General features: G+C 40.8%; 1 protein-coding gene across 2 annotated transcripts in view; it reads right to left on the minus strand.

The window, feature by feature from the left end:
• Positions 1-22,233, minus strand: part of LOC109913306 (BTB/POZ domain-containing protein 19-like) — a 154,859-nt gene that overhangs the window by 67,979 nt on the left and 64,647 nt on the right. The window lies entirely within an intron of this gene.

Genomic DNA, 22,233 nt, shown 5'->3' on the forward strand with positions numbered 1-22,233 from the left:
GAATTGTAAGACTGAAGCAAATCAGACATAACATTGCAATCTCAAGAATAGGGCTTTGGCTGGTCACTGAAACAGTTTTAACAAAATATTTGATGTTACCACATCACTAAAGTCTAGAATAACAGGCTAGAATTATAATTAGTCGAAATACAGAATTGTTAATTTACTTCCATTACATATGTACACTTGCATTTGTGTGGCAATGTTTCATACAATTGTTGTACAAAAATTAACCCAGTCTACACAGCTTTGCCACTATAAAATGCTGCACATTAAGCATTTTTGCTGATCTACAAAGTTTATACATATTCAATGTTAGTACTTTCTTTAGCTAATGCCAGTCAAAGCAGTTTCTTCCATGCCCTGGCCTTGGAGATGCTTCACAAGTTAACACACTCATGCTACAGTACTGATGTTGCTGACATCATTGTCATTACAACAAGCATAGCACAAGTTAGTTACTGGGTCAATAATTAGGTCATTTGCAATAGCTTTGTTACATTCTGTGCCTTCTAAGGGATTAATCTACGTAATCACAATATTGAGATGCAATGGGGAAATCTCCAAAACTGAGATACACCAAAATCACAAATGCAGAGCCTTAGGGCTGAAGTCACACATACAGGGGAGATTCTTCCATAACCTTGGCCCAGTTTCTGGAGCCAGGAGTGATTAATTATTCAATAATTATAGTGGGTTTCAGTCAGGATCTCTGTTAGCAGATGGAAGCCTATCATCAACCAGAATAAAGGCAGTAGTCCAATAGGACTGCTGATGTCATATTACAAGCATTCGCAGGACAACATTAGAGGGCCACCTGATCCTGAGAAATGCTCAGAGATATCCACTGCAGAACATAGGACCAGCAGCAAACAAGACATGATTTTTTTAAATTCATTCACGGGATGAGAGAGTCACTGGCTAGGAGCATTTATTGCCCATTGCTCAAAGGGCAGTTAAGAGTCAACCACATTGCTGTGGGTCTGGAGTCACATGTAGGCCAGTCCAGGTAAGGATGGCAGTTTCCTTCCCTAAAGAACATCAGTGAACCAGATGGGTTTTTCCAACAATCGGCAATGGACTCACAGTTATCATTAGACTCCTAATTCCAGATATTTATTGAATTCAAATTCCACCATCTGCCATAGCGGGATTTGAACCCGGGTCCCCAGAACATTATCTGAGTCTCTAGATTGACAGCCCAGCGATAATACCACTAGGCCATTCCCTCCCCTTGATGCAGAGGTAAAGGCAAGAGAACAGTCCAGCAAGAGGCCTGCTCTTTATAATTGATGCTTTTTAGATCATTCCAATTCTGTCTCCTGCCACGGTGGATAGGAGCAAAATGGGCTTGATACAGTAGGGTTGATGGAGTCCAGTTATCTCTGCTGCTTATAGCATGTGCCAGAATTGGAAGTGGCAGCCAGGTATTAATCCAGCAGGAGCAAAATTCCTGTTCGGTTTGTGATGTTTTGGGTGTGGGGGAATGTAAGCAGGGAGCCTGAGGCAGCTATCAGCTTCACCAACCAATCATGTCCTCTCAATTGTGGGACAGCAGAGGAAGATCATCCCATGGTGTCACATTTACAGATTAGAGACTACAAAATGCATGCTGAATCTTTGAAGATTATTGACACGCTATTGATAAAATATTGAATGAAAGGGCAAATCTGACTGTTATAGCGGTAAAACAAATTAAATTGAATTAAATAGGTAGGCCTGTTTCACCATATCACCACACTTCAAACCAGCATTTGATATTCTTCTCCCCACCTCTGAAAGGGATCTTAGTTGGTCAAACCTTGACCATGCAACTTAGTTGTAAATTAGTGTGATGTGTGGAGTCGTTTTAATAAACGTATGATTTGTTACTTTATTTTTGTTCTTCATGTAACCCAAGATATAGTGGAATGAGAGGTCATGGACAAGAAATGTTCTGAGACAAACTATTCCTTATCTTGTGTCTCAGTAGCATCCATTCTGTTTTCAGAGCAGCCCCAACCCATCTTTGTGGTTCACTTGTAATATTACGGTTTCTTTTACTCAGGACAGATTGGAGGAATGATTTGCTGAATTATTCTGAAGAGACTCCATTGGTACCGATGACAACCAATGGGTCATTTTGCAAAGCCCTTTGTCTCACATCATTTTGCTGTACCCACTTCATTTTCTGTTGGAACAAATGCAAGAAAAGGCACTAGCTTGTTAAATTTTCCAAAGAATCAAACACATGGAGTTGACCTCAGGGTAAGTAATAACATTTCAGCTTTTAACGATTATAGTGATCCTCCTATGAATAAAGTAAGTCCATGACTTGCTGTGATTCGAATTAAAGTTTACATTGAAACATAATGCACACTGCCAGAATACAAGACATCGTTATTAACCCACCTTAGAAACAGAATTTACTTCCCTTGAATATACTTCTTTATACTCTGATACAATTGGCTGGATTTCCACGTGGGCTCAGGAAAATGTAATTTGTGCACTATTGCATCTTCCAAACTGCACAAAAACATGATTTAGTGCAGGATTTTTGTCTTTTGAAGGATTGGGTTGGTAGTGCAATTTGCAAACCTAAATGGAGTGTGAGAGCAGTTTGGGTGTCAAAGTGGTTCAAAGGCACACCTTGGCTTTCCATCACAGCAGTCCAGCTTCTGACATTGTTTAAAAGTCCCTAAACCTCATCCTTCCTTCCACCCACCTCCAATCCCTATCAGATCACCGCAAGTATCATCCATTGCTCCAACATGTCCACACCATTGCTCTGTATCACCATACACCACCTCAGATCAACCACGCTACCTCCATGCTTCTAAAGTTTTCTCCAGAGCCAACACGTTCACTAACAAAGGTCGTCATGAGCTATGCAATGGCAACGGCAGCACTTTTAAAAGCATCGGGGAAAAAAAACCTCAAACAATTTGCTAAAATCCCGAATTCAAACATACTATCATCGATACAGTAAAGAATAAAAACTACTACAGCTATAAGAAATGTGATTCCTCCTGTTATGCAATTATGTTTGAAAATAAACAATGCACATACACAGCAAGTAATGTAATTACAGCCTCTGGTATCAATTCTTCTTGGATCACCAGACCACTTGCCATATTCATGCTTTGAAACCCAGCCAAATATTCAGAACACAATTACAATTGCCACAATCACAGCACAAAATATGACAGTAGAGACTGACAGCTTGTTTTGTTTCTATTTTTATGTATAAGCTGCTTTTAACAATTGAAATGTACTGTAATACATGATAACAATTATACATTACTGGACAATGCAAAAGTGAATTTATTGTTCTTTGCAGAACAGATCGCTATTATGTATTACTACACTGCTACTACTGGTGACTTTTGAAAGAATAAAATCATTTTGCACTTTATTGTCAGATCATTCCCTACACCTCAATAGGGTTTCCACAGCGCTCATGGCAATTTGTCTTTTATCATTAAAGATTTCAAAGACCCTGCCACCACACGTAAATGACATGTGAAAGGAGATACCATTTTCCTGTGGTTCTCACATAGAACACCTAGAATTTGAAAGAGGTCTATGTGGTGGGTCTTTATATATGAGGGCTGAACATGGGGACAGATTGCTGCCCAGCCCTCACTTTGGGAAGGCAAGTCAATGGGCAGGCAATGGACCAGAGAAAAATGCCTCCCCAATCTCCCCAGCCTTAACACACTGTGTGAGGGCTAACATGTTGAAGAGTGGCACCTACAGCATTCAGTGGGTACTGCTGGGGCTGCAACCAGCCCTACAGAGAAGGCCCAATGAATCCTGGATCCTGGGTAAGGTACTTCAGGGGCATTGAATAAGGAGGTTTTGGCCACCTCAATAGGTTTAATGGAGTGTGGCACCTGTTTTGGAGAGTAGCCAGATAAGAAGAAAGAATGGGGCATTGTCTTCGATGGGGAGGGAGGGGGAGTGCTCCCAATGTACAAAGGGATCAACCCCTCCTTAAAAAATAATATCCTCTGTTCCTTCATTTTCTTTTGAATTTCTTATTTGAAATGGGCTGTTCACCTGCCAATGGCAACCGTACCACAGCATAGACAGCTTCCTGTTCAGGTTAATATGCTTGTTAACAAGCCCAACTGACCTTTGATGATGTATTTAAGTATAACAGGCAACCATCCACCCCATGTGTGATGGAGGTAAGTTCGAGGATGAGTGGGAAGGTAGTGGGATACTGACCTGACCTAACTTATGTGCCCCGTCAATGGAAACATATCCAGTGGGGGAAGGAACATCAAATCCATACTCAGAGCTTCCTGATCTGCAAACCAGACCACACAAAAACAACATGAGGTCAGGAAGGCAAAGAAAGCTGAAAAGAATCAGGGCAGTGTTTTGTATCCCAATTCCCACCTCCATTTGGAGAAGAAAATTTGGCCCCATGATTCGCTTGGAGGTTGCTGAGTAAAAGTCAAAACTGAAACATTGGCAAGTACGAGTATTCTGACTAAGGCAGGGGGAAGGGAACCTGATCACCACAAATTCTAACTAAACCACAACTGTCTATCTATTGATCAACATTATGAGAAAAGCAAAACTACAGTACTTAGGAAGAGAAAGGAAAAATGAATAAGAGAAAAGTACAAACGAATAAGAAATTCTGCTGTATTGGTCTCCCCACCCCCGCAAAATAAATTTTAAAAATACAAGTATGAATCAAAATAATCATTATCTTCCCCTAACACGCTTGAGTGGGCATAAGATTTTGTTTCGTTGCTAAAACACAGAAAGCAAATGGAGAAAGACATTTTGTAATCACAAGAACGCATCATTTGGAAAGATGCTGTTACAAACAGTTTCCCAAAAAGAATTATAGTAAATTTAATTAAAGGTAGTGATTGTGGAGCAACCGATAGAAATAAAAAAGCCAGAATACATTATCCTTTATGGCATTTTTAATGCAAGCTAATTATATTCTGCTCCATTCAGTCTGTCAAAATATTTGGCTTGATTGACTGTTCTCAAGAGTCAACACATCTTCAGCTATATTGAATTTGTCACTTCTGCACTAACAGCACAATTTCCATTACAGCAATGAAGTGAAAAGGAAACAGTAAAACCTTAGGAACTAATTTTTAACTTTCCAGAATGCTCAACATGTTAATGATGTTAACAAATTGACTTTTTTGCTTAGAGAAATTATAAGTGTATGGTCTGGGATGAAGCAATAATGCTTTTATGAATTAGCATGCTGCATGTGCAAAAGGGAATGGAAGAGAGATTATAGTTTGATTCAGCTCATGTTTCACTGATAAAATCAAGGTCACTTGCTCACAAAGATGTTTATTTTCACACTACACCAGGCAATAGTTTGCTAGTTGCAAAATAAAACAGATTTAGTAATTTATTTTTAGTGTAACTTTACTTACCAGCAGTTGGGAGACTAAGGCATTGTCTGCCTTATTAACCCTGACACAATCTTGTACACCGCTATTAAATCTTCCCTCAATCTCCTTTGATCCAAGGAGAATAACAACTGAATACAAAATCCTTCATCCCTGGAACCATTCTAAAAAGCTTCCTCTGCATTCTTCCCCAGGACTCTCAATCCTTCCACATTTGGGGATGACAACTGGGATGCATTATTCTCGTTGTGGCCAGGCTTTATAAAAGTTTTTTTATTATTTCCATGGCTTTGTATGTAATATCTCTAGCTGAATCTCAAGATTCTAGAAGCTTTGGTAACTATATTCGTAACGTGTCTTGCATTCAAACCCTCAGCTCTCTCTGTCCCTGCAAACACTTTAGGAACTGGCTATTAACACTATATTTCTTGATCCTATTCCTTCTGCCTAAATGCTACATCTCACATTTCTCTCTATGAAATTCCATATGCATGAATTTGTCTGTCCATTCTTCCAACCAGTTCTATGTCATGCTGCAGTCAACTGATATCATCCTCACTGTTAGACACATATATATTGACTTCTGGGAACATAAATGCCACTATCCATCAGTACATTGGAGGACCGTGTACCAAAGAAGTCAATCCGAGTGTTCCCCAACCGTAAACCTTGGACAAACCAGGAAATCCACTCCCTACCGAAGACCAAGCATGCAGTATTCAAGTTGTGAGACCCGGACCAACACGGAAAATCCAGATATGACCTCCACAAAGCCATCAGAGAGGCCAATAGGCAGCACTGAATCAAGTTGAGGCCCAAATCTACCAAACAGACTCCCGCTGTCTATGGCAAGGCTTAAACGACATTGCAGGATACAAAGTAAAACGGTGTAAGATGGCAGACAATGACACATCCGCCCTGACACACTCAATGCTTTATGCTCAGTTTGAGCAGAATACCACCAGCGTGGCGACACCTGCCCCGACAGCCCCAGACACACCTGTTCCCTCCGTCACCGCTGTAGAAGTCAGATCGGTCTTTCTGGGGCCAACTCAAGGAAAGCGACAGGCCTGGATGGTTTCTCAGGCTGAGCACTCAGATCCTGTGCGGACCAATTGGTGGAGGTATTCACCAACATCTTCAACGTCTCCCTCCTACAAGCCAAAGTCCCCACGTGCTTCAAGATGACCGCCATCATTCCCGTACCCAAGAAAACACATGTAACGTGCCTTAATGACATGAAGTGCTTCAAAAGCTGGTCATGGCCCACATCAACTCCAGTCTCCCACCTGCCTCGATCCCCTACAGTTTGCCTACTGACGTAACAGGTCCACAAAGGATGCCAAATCCCTAGCCCTGCACTCAACCCTGGAAAATTTAGACAACAAAGACACCTATGTCAGACTCCTGCTCGTTGACTACAGCTCCGCCCTCAACACCATTATCCCCTCCAGACTGATCTAAAAACTGCATGACCTTGGTCTCAGCTCCACCCTCTGCAGCTGGATCCTCAGCTTTCTGACCCACAGACCACAATCAGTGAGGATAGGCAACTGCACCTCCTCCACAGTAACACTCAACGCTGGAGCCCCGCAAGGATGTGTCCTCAGCCCCCTACTGTACTGCCTGCATGCTTACAATTGTGTTGCCAAATTCCAAATGAACACCATCTACAAGTTCACTGATGACACCACCATAGTGGGATGGGGAGATAGAGGGCTTGGTAACATGGTGAAATGAAAACAATTTGTCTCTCAGCATTGACAAAACTAAAGAACTGATCATTGACTCCAGAAAGAAAGGAGGAGAACACACCTCATCTACATCAACGGAGCTGAGGTTGAGAGGGTGAAGAACATCAAGTTCCTCGGAGTGAAAATAACCGATGACCTGTCCTGGACTTCCCACAAAAATGCGACAGTCACAAAGGCACAACAACGCCTCTTCTTCCTCAAGCGGTTCAGGAAATTTGGCACGTCCATAAAGTCCCTCACCAACTTCTACAAATGCACCATTGAAAGCATACTGTCTGGGTGCATAATGGCCTGGTATGGCAACTGCTCTGCCAAGGACTGTAAGAAACTACAGAACGTGGCGTGCACAGCCCAGACCATCACAGAAGCCAACCTTGCATCCATGGACTCTATTTACACAGTTCGCCGCTGTGGAAAGGCAGCCAACAGCATCAAAGACCCTCTTCTGTCAGGCAGAAAATACAGAAGCCTGAACACACGCATAAGCAGGTTCAGGAACAGCTTCTTTCCGGCCGTTACCAGACTGTTGAATGGGCTGTAGCCTCAAATAATATAACCTGCAATGTAACCTGTATGCCTCTAAGTCTTTTTGATCTGTACATCCTTTGCTGGCTGTGATCTGTCTGTACCGCTCGTAAACAAAGTGTTTCACTGTATTTTGATACACGTGACAATAAATCAATCAATCAATCAAACTTACCATGATTCACATGAAAGCAAACTATTGTCGATGCTGGAAATCTGAAATAAAAACACTAAGTACTGGAGAAACTCAGCAAATGTGACAGCATTTGTGGAGAGAGGAATAGAGTTAATTATGATTTTGAATCACATGCCTTTTATTCAAAGCTAAATGACCTTACATCGTTCCTTGAATGATAGTGTCAAATTTGCAACTCTTCAATTAAATTAGGCCACACTCGCTGAACAATCCAAAGTGTGCTAATGGCTACGCAAAAACCAATTTAACATCATCAATCGAGCTCGTAATGTGGTTCATTTACCCTTGTTAGATATATTCTTACACAGGGACCAGTTCTCTGCAAACATAAGGAATATATTCAAGCCTTGACCCTTTCTTTGAATTACCTGGGAGCTTGAACAGCCTGCAGCTCCCTGTATTTCTTTACAACAATGCCTGAGCTAATCAGAATTCTTCACAACCAATTAGCATTTTCTTCTCCTGCGGAATAAATTACTGTGATCATTTGAAATTTAGCATTTTCGCTTTTGCCCTGATAAGTGCAAGACAAAAATCTTCAACAACATGCCACTCTTTTCAGCAGCAATAATTCACTTATTGTTACTTATTCCAATTGAAATGTTTGGTTTTCTGATTCTTAGTTTAAACAAATGTCCAGGTTCAGAGAAACAGAAAAGCAAAATGAAAAGTACTCAATTATTATTCACTTAATTATTCACCTAACTGTCGTTTATTTGAAAGCAGTCAACTCCCACCTAGCTCTTACTTTACTCCAACGCGTGACAGACAAAAATGGAAGTCCTTAACTAGGACTATTCGAATTGCATTTCCCTGTCATGTACCTATATTCTTCAAAATCCCTTTTCAATTCTCCTCAAATTATGTTATAATTTCTATGTTAATAATTGCTTGTGATAAAGTGTTTCATGTAACAATAACTTGTGAAAGAATTCTAATGCATCCCTTTGTTTTTCTATCAATAATCCCAAATATCGTACCATTACTATTTCAGCAACTAAGGAAAATGATTTTTCATCACTTATCCCCTCCAAATATTGTGACTGTCTTTTTTTCTAATCAAACTGTTCAGAGAAATTATTACACACCCCTGGAGCAGGTGGAACTTGAAACTCCTGGCTCAGAGACAGGGTCACTGGACCACAAGAGCTCTCCAAATATCAGCCAGTCTTGAGCAGTAATCCTCATTGAGGATTAGTCAATGGCAGTAGCTCATTGCTTTCGATATTTTCGAACCAACCTACTCAGAGACGTTATGACTCACCTCAGGAGTAGGTAGGGCTTGAACACAGACCTCCTGGCTCAGAGGTAAGGACATTACCACTTTGCCACAAGAGCCCTCAGCTATTCATCCTCTCAACTGTTTGCTCTGTTATTGAGAAAGTATTACCAAATCTATTTTAAAGTGAATTAAGATACTTTAGATATTTTAAGTCAACCATGGCCCACGTGCCCGTTTAATCAAAGGTTATGATTTCAAGACCCACTTCAGAGGCTTAAAAACAGACAACTAAGCTGACAGTAGATCTGGACTTCACAGGGAGTGCTGCACTGTCAGTAATGCCATCTTTTGGAGGAGATATTAAACTAAAGCCTCCTTTGCTCAATCAAGTGCATGTAGTAGTTCCCAAAGCCTTATTTCAAAGGACAGCATGGGAGTGCACACCGACACCTGTCAAATATTTAACCCAGAATCAACATCACTAAAACAGGTTATGTGGACATTACATCATTAATATTTATGTAACCTTGATTAGATGCCAATCTCTCTATGGTGCAATAGTGACTACATTTCAAAAAGTATTTCATTAGTTGTAATGTACTTTCAGACATCAAATAGTCATGAAAGGTGCAGGGCAGGTGCCAATTTTTTTTTCCTTTCTGGCTGAATTCTTTAAGAAGGTATTGAATCCAGCAGCAGTTTCCATTCCCCACAACCAATCTATGGTGAGATTCCCAGCACAGGCAAAAAATGCTAGATGCCTTTCAACAATATTTAAATTAAGGTGGACCTGGAAAATCTGCCCAAAACAGTATTGGTCACTTGGGTGTTTGGTATCCTGCCGCTTCTGCACCTAAATTAAAACGTAGACTCACACGTCAACAGATAACACACGCTGATCGTGGTTATTGTCAGTTGTTGTTTTACAGTTTATTTTGTAATCAAGTTATCTGCACCACAACACAATGCTCACATATATAAAAATAATCTTTGCAGCAACAACCCCCCTAACCACAATTATTTTCCATCTACATTTAGTGGCTGGAACTATATTTGCATAGTTCTTCAAATTTTCTGAACTCCTTTATTTACGCAGTACATCTCTATGCCATTACCTTTTAAAAGAAACAAGAATTAATATTAATTGCAATTGTTTTTTCGGTTTTCTTCTATTGACTTATTTTCAAATATTAAGTACTGATGACAAAACCTGGCTGAGAAGAAGGAATTAACCTTGACAGTGCAAGTATATATATGAATACACACACACAGCTAAGATGACACAATCCTTAAAGCATTTGGTTTAATCCTTGATGCTAAATTAGCAACCTGTCACCGACACAGTCAGATACTTTTTCCAGTCACTTCCTCAAAGCTATTATCAACAGTTGCAGGTTAAATATTAGGTCAAAACTTTCCACTGTGGATGCGATCAGCAATCGGGTGCAAAATGCACAAAATTGTCATTGTTTTGAGAACATTTACTCTCTAAATTGCTCCACAAAATAATTTGTGTATCATCAGAAATGAAATCTGTTAAGAACCAGTGCAAATAAGTACCACTTAAAACAGCTATTTTTTGAGTAAATTTGCCTTCAAGGAATTGCTTTCGATATGTTTATGGGATGGTAACTTGGACAATTTGATTAATACAGCTCAACCTGATGTTATCAACAATAAATTAAACAAGGTAACCCCTTTAGAATTTGTATTCTTGCAAAATGTTCTGATGAGGGCAATCTTTGGAAAAAATGCAAACATAGGGGCAGCACAGCGGCTCAGTGGTTAGCACTGGTGCCTCAAAGCGCCAGGGAGCTGGGTTCGATTCCACCCTCAGGCGACTGTCTATGTGGAGTTTGCACATTCTCCCCGTGTCTGTGTGGGTTTCCTCCGGGTGCTCCGGTTTCCTCCCATAGTCCAAAGATATGCAGGCTAGGTGAATTTCCCATAGTGTTCAGGGATGTGTAGATTAGGTGGGTTGTAGGGGGATGGGTCTGGGTGGGATGCTCTGAGGGTTGGGGTGGACTTGTTAGGCCGAAGGGCCTGTTTCCACACCGTAGGGATTCTATGATATAAAACTGAAAAATATTTTTAAAAAATACTCAAGTTCTGTACTCCCAATTGACCATTGTAATCCCAATGTCAATTCACCATTTCTGAGCAACCTAATCATAAATTACTGAAACTAATTTGTTAAAGATATGCAGAACCATTTGCTAGTTATATTGGGGTTAGAGTGACTACTCATCCAGGTTTCGGCTGATCTTTCCCCTTTGGTATTCCGGACACTGCTGTTATTTTTATTTTGGGGTCACTGACAATATAGATGGTTACTGCCCTGAACAGGATCACCTCTGTGCCTCACCCTACATGGATTGATAAGATGATCAGGGGATAAGGACTGCGAACAAATCTGCTTCAACCAATATGGTACCATTCAGGGTAAAGAACACTTTCAGGCCCCTGTCACTCAAGAGTTCACAGAAGCCGTGTCACACCCTAATACAGGAAACAAAGATATAGTCAGACAGGTCAGATGTCCCAGAATTGTGGCTCCCAGCTCTGCCTAAAACTGTAAATGGTCTAATCAAACAACAGGTTCACTCAGCTTGGTAGAAGAAATGCAGGGAACAGAGCCCTGTGATTTAATAAAAATAGCATGTAGATGCACCACACTATGAGCACAACCGAAAACCCTTAACTGGTTGTCAGAGTAATTCTGTGCACATTCAGGATTATCCAGTAAATGTTGTCCAATTGATTCATTGCTTATAACGTTAGACAACATGTTACCAGTTTTACAAACACAGGCTTGTTGCGCACAACCAGTAGCTTGCTTTTTGCAAACAGCCACAAGGTCATGCTGCTTGATGTGATATGTATTTTCGGACAGAAAGAATTTGTACATGGACGCGCCTGTTTCAACTGAACATAATAGGTGACAGCCATTTGTTGATTCATTTCTCAAAGCAATGCCCTGAAGAATCAGAATCAACCTGTCTGATTTCAAATGTAAACAAACCCTGGCAGTTAACTGTCAATCAGCATTAATGGGAGATTTCTCCATGCCAATGCCTGTACCAATCAGAGTCCACTTGCCAAACAATCAGTACTCTCATCTCATGCACTACAAATGTTGGTTTTCTCCGTGAATTTGTATTCTTACAGGTGTCCTCTTTGACAAAATGTGTCTTTTTTCAACAATATTTGTTACCTTTTATCTGCAAAACACATCACATTCCGATCACAAAGGCACACAGGTTAATTTGCTGCTAAATGTTGATCTGTAGTAAGTGCAGAGTCCACCACTGCTCTATAATTAGCTGATATGATCTGCTATGATAAAAGTCAACATTTTGCAAACATTGAGCAGGTCACACACCATTTGCTGAAAGAGAAACAGCGTTAGCAATTCAAGTTAAAACATATCTGCTGATTATAATTTTCAAATAGATTTATGAGTGTACATTGGTTTCCATCTCAATATAATCAAAATACACAATCACTTAACTACTTTAGACTTCTCCATTCACAGCTTTTTTGATAGTGGAACAGCCTTTTCAACCATCAACTGGAATTATAGACAATATTCAGACTTTAGATGACGAATGTTAGGGAACACTATATAAATGTTGAGCAACACCAATCTTACAAAATTAAAAAGGCAAAAGATTTCTCTGTGACCTTGAGCACCAACAGAATTCTTGAGCCTGTGTCACTATATTGCAAATCAGTACTGACCAAAAACTTAACTGAGAAAACCACATTAACAATGCTGTTACATGAGTCAAGCCAGGTACTCCATAATAGGATTGATCATCTCCTTGCTCATCAGAACTTCTCCTGTTTTTACAAATCTCATTAGGATGTCATTCGCACATTGCTGTTTGTGAAAGCTTGCTGTGCACAGATTGTCTGCTATGTTTCCTACATCACAAAGGCTAGCATATTACAAAAACACTATATTGGCTGTACAGTGCTTTGAAACATCTGATGATCAAGAAAGCTGCTACATAAATGCAAGTTGTCTTCTTTTAACTTGCTAACATGCTCAATTCACCACACAACAGCAAAAATGCTAAAGAATGTCAACACCATAAAGCAGTCAACTGATCATGCTGATGCTGGAGGCAGAGATAACACAGTGTGGAGTTGGAAGAACACAGCAGGCCAGGCAGCAAAGAAGCAGGAAAGTTGATGTTTCGGGTCGGGACCCTTCTGTTATCTCTATCAACTGATCAGTATCCTTGCCACCAAACTCACCATCCACCCCTCCATTACCACATCCTGAAGTCATTCGCTACAGATGTAGCAACCTACCAAACTTACATCAATTGTATCTTCCATCTATTCAACATTTATTACAGAGAAGGTGAAGAATAAGCTCGATCATTAGAATAGAATCACCTTAAAGTTTGCTTGCAAGTCACACACCAATCTTACTTTCTCATTGTGTGTCAAAATTCTGGCATTCCTACCTGACTCAGTAGAAACCCTTTCACTTAAGCTTTGCTCACCATCAAGCATGTTCAAAATAGCATAAGTAGACTTATTACTTTAAACTAAATCACTTTGGAACAATTAATGTGTAATCTTGGTTGGTTAGCATTCAAACATACCCTGATTAAACTACTGAAATTCACATTTACGGTTTATATTAGTATATAAAAGACATAGGAAAATCTACCGATGCTTAGTTATATTTATGGTCACAACTTAATTAATTGTCATCTATAATATGATAGTTCATATTGAATTCCTTGCTGAAATGTTTTTATTCCACTAATAACTTATGAATGTTTTCTTCTATATGGCCTGTGTGTATTACCAGGACTTTCCAATTTATTTTCAGAAGTGTGAGAGGAAAGAAGCCTTAATGAAATGTCATTTCCTGGGATCATCCAACAATATTTCTCATTTCATATGCTCTAGCAGCACCCTCACTCATATTTCTCATTTCTTTCTGTGAACTTTACAATGCCTATTGTCTACCAGTCAAATTGCTCCCTGTTTCTTTGATAACAATATACTTCTGGGTGAGACAGCAGTCATACATTGACCATAAACATAGGATGTAGGAGCAGAAGTAGGCCATTCAGTCCATCAAGTCTGCTCCGCCACTCAATGAAGCCATGGCTGACCTGATAATCCATTGATTGGGGGGGGGAGGTCACCCAGTTAAGACAAAAATGTGGAGTAATTCCTTCTCTCAGAGGTAATGAATCTTTGGAATTCTTTACCACAAAGGACAGTGTAGGTAGGGCCAATAAGTACATTCAAGGCTAAGACAGACAAATTTTTTAATCAATAAGGGAATCAAGGATTATGGGCAAAAGTCAAAAAGTGGAGTTGAAGGTTGTCAGATCACCATGATCTCATTCAATGGCAGAGTAGACTCAATGGGCTGAATGGCCTACTTCTGCTCCTAAATCTTGTGCTGTCAAAATTGGTTACTGCACTCCAATTCCAGAAGTTTAAGTGCAGCAGGAGAAGATGTAGCTTTGCAATCAGGTAAATGCTCATCTCAGTAATGGCAAGCATGAAGCCATCATTGACTGTTTGAAGAACTCATTTGGTTCACTAATGTCCTTTTGGGAAAGAAAACCAGCCATTCTTACCAAGCCTGGTCGACATCTTACTTCAGACACTCAAAATGTCCTCTGAAATAGACTTTAACAAACTCAGTTCAAGAACAATTAGGGAATCAGCAACAAATGCACATCTTGTCAATGACACCCATATTCCATGGAAGAATAAAATAAGTTATGCTTGAAGAGTTTTTGATGGACAAGTGTGCAGGGGAGACAGTTCTCAGCAGCACGACTGCTGTCAAGGTTACAGCAGGAGAAATACTACAGGAATTTTAACTATCTTTCCTTCCTTTCTCACTTAAATGTCATCCTTACATATGATGCATGACAAATTGCCACTGCCTTCAGAAGCCAACCATCTGTTTCTGTTATCTCATGCCAGTAAATACTAACTCTTGTCCCTCTGCTTTCTATTTCAGCCCCAGAAATTCCAATTAGCCCTCAAGTGGCAGAGGCAAAGAGAGCAGTCACACCTCACAAAACAAAACTTCAAAGCAGGAGTAGGTAATTTGGTCCTTCAAGCCTGTTCTGCCGTTCATTAAGATTCTGGCTGATCTGGTTGTGGCCTAAGCTCCACTAAGCCCACCATTCCACTTAGGTCTATACCCACAACCCTCAACTCCCTTGTCTGTCAAAAATCTAACTCACCCTTGCATAAACATAATGATCCAACCTCCCCTACCTTCTAGGAAACAGAATCCTCATTGTCATGATTCTCTGGGAGAAAAATGAAAAGAAAAATCAAAATTCTCTTCATCTCTACCATAAAAGTAAGACCTCCGTATTCTCAAATTCTGACCCCTACTTTTAGTTCTGTTCCCCAACAAAATCAAGCATCTGGGGAGGCGTTGGCCTAGTGGTATTATCACTGGACTGTTAATCCAGAGACCCAGATAATGTTCTGGGGACCCGGGTTCAAATCCCACCACGGCAGATAGTGGAATCTGAATTCAATAAATATCTGAATCAAAAATTAAGATCTAATGATGACCATGAATCCATTGCTGATTGTCAGGAAAAACCCATCTGGTCAACTAACGTCCTTTAGGGAAGGAAACTGCCATCCTTACCTGGTCTGACCTATATGTGATTCCAGACTCACAGCAATGTGGTTGACTCTTAACTGCCCTCTGGGCAATTAGGGATGGGCAATAAATGCTGCCTGGCCAGCGACGCCCTCATCCTGTGCATGAATAAAACAAAATCCTCCTGGTATCTATGCTATCCAATACCCTCAAGATCTTACATGTTTCAATACGATCACCTCTCATTCTTCTCAACTCCAATGGATATAGATATAACCTTTTCAAACTGACTTCAGAAAATAAGCCCTTTATCCCAGGAATTGGTTAAATGAATGTTCTCTGAACTGCTCCTGTAGGAATTATATCATTTATCAAATAAAGAGACCAAAACTGCACACGGCACTTCAAATGCAGTCTCACTATTGCCATGTTCAGTTGCAGATGAACATCCCAATTTTTTATATTCCATCCTGCTTGCAATAAACAATTATATTCCATTTGCCTTCCAAGTCACTTGTTGAGACTGCATACTAATTTCATGTTATTTAGGCACCAGGATATCCAGATCTCTCTGTATCACCAAGTTCAGCAATCCCTCTCCATTTAAACAGCATTGCTTTTCTATTTTCTTGCCAAAATGAAAAAGTTCACAATTATCAATGTTAAACACCATCTACCAAATCTCTGTCCATTCACTTAACCTCTGTATATCCATTTGTTGACTACTGATGTCTTGACAATTCACATTTTTACCTGTCTTGGTGTCATTGGCAAATGTAGTTAGCATTCATTCCCCTCATCCAACATATTGATGTAAATTGTAAACAGCTGAGGCGCTAATAGTGATCCCTATGCCACTAGTTACAGCTTACCAACCTAAAAAAATAGAATCATTTATACCTATTCTTTTATGCATTAACTTTTGATATGGTACCTTATCAAATGCCTTTTGGAAATGCAAGTACGTTACAACTACCAGTTTCTCCTCTATCCACCATGGATGTCGCTTCATCAAAAAAAACTCTAAGCTATTAACATAACATAGAATCCTACGGCACAGGAACAGGGCCTGTAGCCTACCGTGTCTGTGACGACCATGATGCCATTCTTAACTAACCCATCTGCTTGCTCATGGTCCATATCCCTCTATTCCCTGCCTTTTCATGTGTCTGTCTAAATGCATTTTAAACATTGTACTCATATCTGCTTCTACCACCTCCACTAGGAGATTGTTTCAGGCACCCACCACCCACTATATAAAGAACATGTCTCGCACATCTCCTTTAAACTATTCCCCTTCACCTTAAACTTATGCCCTTATTTAGAAAAAGACTCCAAATATCCTCCCCACCCATGCCTCTCATAATTTTATACACTTCTATCAGGTTGCCCTCAGCTTCCAATGCTCCAGCGAAAACAATCCAAGTTTGTCTAACCTCTTCTTGCAGCTACTCCAATCGAGGCAATATCCTGGTAAACCTCTTTTGCACCCTCTCCAAAGCCTTAGCATCATTCCTATGGTGTAGTGACCAGAACTGCACACAATACTCTAAATGTGACCTACCTAAAGTCTTAGACAGCTGCAATATGACTTGTCAACTTTAATGCTCAATGCCCCGACCGATGAAGGTAAGAGTGCTGTATACATCTTTACCAACTTATCCACTTACGTTCCCACTTTCAGGGAGTGATGGAGAAAACCTCCTAAAGATAATTGAAAGCCAAGAGGTGACTGGAAGGATGAACTTAAAAGAATTACCATCACATGGGAAAAGACAGTAAGAAAACTGTTGGACTTAGAGTGTAGCAAACCCCAGGATAGGATAGCCTGCATCTTTGGGTGTTAAAAATGTGGCCTCTCTGACCTCTCTGTATATCAATGCTCCTCATGGTCATGCCATTTACTGCATACTTTTCTCTAGCATTTCACGTCCCAAAATGCATCACCTCACACTTGTCCAATTTTAGCTCCATCTGAATTTAATCATGTTAGTTAAACATGATTTCTCTTTCATAAAGCCATTTTGGCTCTGCCTGACTGCATCGTGATTTTCTAAGCATCATGCAATAACCACTTTTACAATGGATTCCAGAACCTTCCTAATGGCAGATATTAGATTAACTGGCCTATAGTTTCCTGCTTTCTGTCTCCCTTGTTTGCTATTTTCCATTCCACTGATATTGTCTCAGGATCTAAGGAATTTTGGAAAAATTATTACCAATGCATCTAATATTGGTGCTGCCACATTTTTAACACCCAAAGATGCAGGCTATCCTATCCTGGCGTTTGCTACACTCTAAGTCCAACAGTTTTCTTACTGTCTTTTCCCATGTGATGGTAATTCTTTTAAGTTCATCCTTCCTAATCACCTCTTGGCTTTCAATTATCTTTAGGAGGTTTTCTCCCATGGAAACAGACACAAAGGACCGAACCTTGTGTTTTTTGGCAGTCAGTTGCACTGATGGTTTCTCGTCACGAGGTCTAGCTAGTTCTCTCACCACATTTTACCAAATTTGCATACCCTTGTCTCTATGCCACCATTTTCGTTTGAATCTAGCCTTGTTCTAACATTCGCTGTGCCTGGAACAAATACCCATTGCTAGGAAATCCTGGAATTGACCAGCAATGCTGGTGCCACCTTTGAAACACCATTTGGTGCTCAGACAGGCACTGTTAATCCAAAACTACTTTGCACGGCTCATGGTATATTTGCCTCAATCATGGCAGAAAGGGGAAAATTGGCACCTCACTTTGTGGGCAGGGACCTTGAGGTCCTGATGAATGAGGTGGTGCAGAGGTGGGACATCCTCTTCTCCCAGGAACTGCAGTGGAGGCCACGACACCACATCGTGCCAGCCTAATCCAAGGTTGCCACCCAGCTCAGTGCAGCCACAGCGTGTAGAGAAATGCAGAGCAATGTAGGAAGAAGGTCAATTACCTTCTCCACTCTCTATACATGCCACCATTTCTCTCCAATACCACACACTTACGTTATCTCTGTTACTGTACCTACCTCCCAGCAAAGCTCGTGTTCCAGCGTTCTCACTATTCCACGCAACATCTCCCTTTCACTTGCTTTCACCCACCCAAGACATCGCTAACCTTGCATGTCCTCTGTACTGCCTAATCAAAACTCGGGTCATCTCCCCACTTACATCAGCACTAACAGCTGTGCCACCCACTTTTATTTCCTTTTCTTTCATTCCAGGGGAAAACAGCCCCCCTATCGGGCAGAAAGTGCCAAGATGGCTGGTGGGCTGCCCAATATTTGGTTCCTTACTCTTAGGAAAAGCAGACCTTAATTCTAACCATCCTAAGCAGCTTACCAACCTTGTCCAAGCACCTGGGCCGGTATCAGAGCCTACCCTTGAATTACTGACTTACAGGACACTTTGTTCTAAAGGCCATCTCACTTGACTTGACTGAGGACTGCTGACAACCATGACAAGTTTCCTGGCTTTACGTCTACGCTAAATGACACAGCGATACAACAACACTGAGAGCCTGATATCTGGTCTGGAGAAAAGGCAAAAAAGGCAAGTCAGGAATGCTGTGACCATCCAGATCAACTCAGAGTGAATGAGCACTGAGACAGCAAGCAAGCAGGCTGGAGTTGCAGCTTGGTCCAGTCAATGAGCTTGGTATGTGTCCCTGAGCACAAAGTGTTCCTGCTGCAGCATTACACTGACAGTGCTCCATTGAAGTGTAGAAGCACTGTAAGTAGATCAGAGATGTAACGTGAGGGTTTTTAAGAGGCTGCACTTGTTGAACACCAATATCTGTGGATGTGGTCAATGCCCGTGGAGCGTGCCCTGAGGTGCTAGTGATGGTGTCAGAAATGGAGGTCATTTGAAGCATGTGGAGAGCTGAACTTGCCAGGTACCTGCTCTGACTCCTATGTCGAGAAATCTTGGTGTCCATTTCCTTGTGGTAAAAGATATGACAGGAAACTGCAAATTAATGGCGTGAGATCTGCACTTGTTAATATTGTTAAAAAGTATAATCCCCTTTAATAGGCACCTCGCCACCACCTAGCCAGACCTTTGCTTCAACATCTGGAACTTAGCTAATAGAGGCCGTCAGTTGTTTCCAACACTGAGATAGGCCTCTCTGTGATTCTGCCACATTTCTCAACATTGTACTCTGGCCTCTCTTACACCATCTCTTTATTGTTCATTATCAATTACTCAGACTCACTTTATGAACAGACCAACACAAGATTAATTACTCCGATTGCAATTCCGAATGCAAATAACTTACTGTTTTTATATTACTAGGCAGGTTTCTCTCTCACTCTGCTTTCTGCTTCTTTATTACCTTCTTAGTCATTCTTTGCTGGTCCTCTAACCTACCACTTATCTTTGCAAATTTGTAGAGTGTTTCTCCCAGAGGGTAGTGAATATCTGGAATTCTCCACCCAGGAGAGTTGTGGAGGCTAGATCACTGAAACTATTTAAAGGGAAGGTAGGCAGGTTTTTGAAATATGAGGTAGTTGACAGCTATGTGGAGATGGCATAAAAGAGGAGTTGAGGCCTATGGCAGACCAGCCTTGATCTTATTGAATGACGGGCAAGTTTGAGAGAATTAGTAACGCAGTATAGACCTTTATAATGTAAAATAAAATAAAAATATTTAACTGTTTGTGTTTTTCTAATTTCCAATTATTTACACACTCTCCCTAAGAACAGTTACTCACCAGCCAATCAACTTATTGCTTTTCTGTGAGGTTAGTGTTTCTTTCACATTGCTATCTCAGTGCCCTTCTCTCACCCACTCCTCTAGATGCTGCTGCCTGTCTGTTTCAAAGACCTGCTGCTGGGTTCCCCTCTCACACGATCCTCTAGCTGCTAACTGCTATCTTGAGCCCTCCTCATGTACAGTCCACTCTACTCATCATGGCGGGCTGCAATTAGAGACCGATGCCACTGCAAATAGTGATATGCATGATTGTGCAGGAGCAAAAGAGATGAGTTATGATGGGGCAGGAAACAACCATTACAACTGAAAGCTCACATTCTAGCCCTGATGGCAAAGTTAGGAGCCTACCATCCAATAAGATTGATAACAATCCACAAGGACATTCTAGTTGTATTGAGCTGCCTGCCAGTGAGCTTGTGCACAATATTAGAGGCATTCAATTTCAATTTCTGTGCTGTATTTGAGCACAGCATCAAGAACATGTAGTCAACGATGGAGCAATGATTCAGTGTGTGAGCCCTGCAGAGACCCCATTAGAATTGAACTTCTGGTAACAACAATAACAAATTAGACAGAAGCAAGACAGTCGTCACCTTGACTGTGTGGGCCAACATTTCTTCTGGGTTTTCAAAAAGTACCCCTTCTGTTCTGTTCTTGACCCGCCCCTTTACTTTCATCTCCACAGATGTTGCCAGACCGGCTGAGTTTCTCCAGCAATTTCTGTTTTTATTTCAGATCTTCCGCATCCGTAGCTCTTTGTTTTATTTGAGTGAATGATTGGAATTCTGATCCTGGAAGGATGTGTAAGCTCAGGTGTTACATATGTTCAAAACGGAGATCAACAGATTCTCGATTGTTAAGGGCATCATAAAAAAAAGCCAGGAAAATGGTACTAAGGTAGATGATTAGCTATCAGCAGGACTGACGAGCTGGATACTCTACTGCTGATCCTATGTTCCTTTGGAAATTTATTTAAGAAGCACAGTACATTTTGACAAATGACCAAGCAAGTGTCATACCAAGGAGAAAGAGCTTTCTGTTTGTAGTTGAAGGCTACTGTTTCTATATTAGGGAACTACATCTTCAACACCTCCCTTCAATTTCTTTTCACTGGGGTACAGTTCCATCTCTGCCATCAGCCTTTCAGTACCTCAGTCGAGGAAAATACTTTGTAACAAATGATAAGAAGATTTTCAGCTACCCAAGACTGTTCCAACATTTTAATAAAAACCAAAAGAACCGTGGATGCTGTAAATCAGGAACAAAAACAAAGTTGCTGGAAAAGCTCAGCAGGTCCGGCAGCAGCTGTGAAGGAACAAACAGAGTTAACGTTTCGGGTCCGGTGGCCCTTGCTCAGAACTGAGAAAGGGTCACTGGACCCGCAACGTTAGCTCTGTTTTTTTCCAACATTTTAATAGATGCACGGAATTACTTGGACTACCGCACATTTTAATTCCAAACAAAAGCAGCAGTTCCATGGGAATGTAACAAGGTGGCAATTTGTAACGTATAAATGCTTCAATTTCAATAATCTTTAGCAAAATTTTAAACTCTAAGATTTTCCCTGATGTGTTTCTTTTCCAAAAAAAAAGCTATTTGAGAACATAGGAAAGCTATAGCTGGAATTGCAGAACCATTTATGATTTGGGGGGTTGGATGGAAACAAGGCAGTCCTAGGAGGGCCTCAGATGGGCTTGTAGTAGCCCAAATTTCCATTGTAGTTGCAAAAAATGCACTCCTGCTCCTGTAGGTACAGCTCAAAATGTTAGCTATTTCCTGAGCTGTTGTGTTAGTGGTTTCCCATGGTTAAAGCTGAGAAGGAACAACTAACATGGAAATAGCC

Source organism: Rhincodon typus, chromosome 10, assembly GCF_021869965.1.
Source record: "Rhincodon typus isolate 14 chromosome 10, sRhiTyp1.1, whole genome shotgun sequence".
Lineage (NCBI taxonomy): Eukaryota > Metazoa > Chordata > Chondrichthyes > Orectolobiformes > Rhincodontidae > Rhincodon > Rhincodon typus.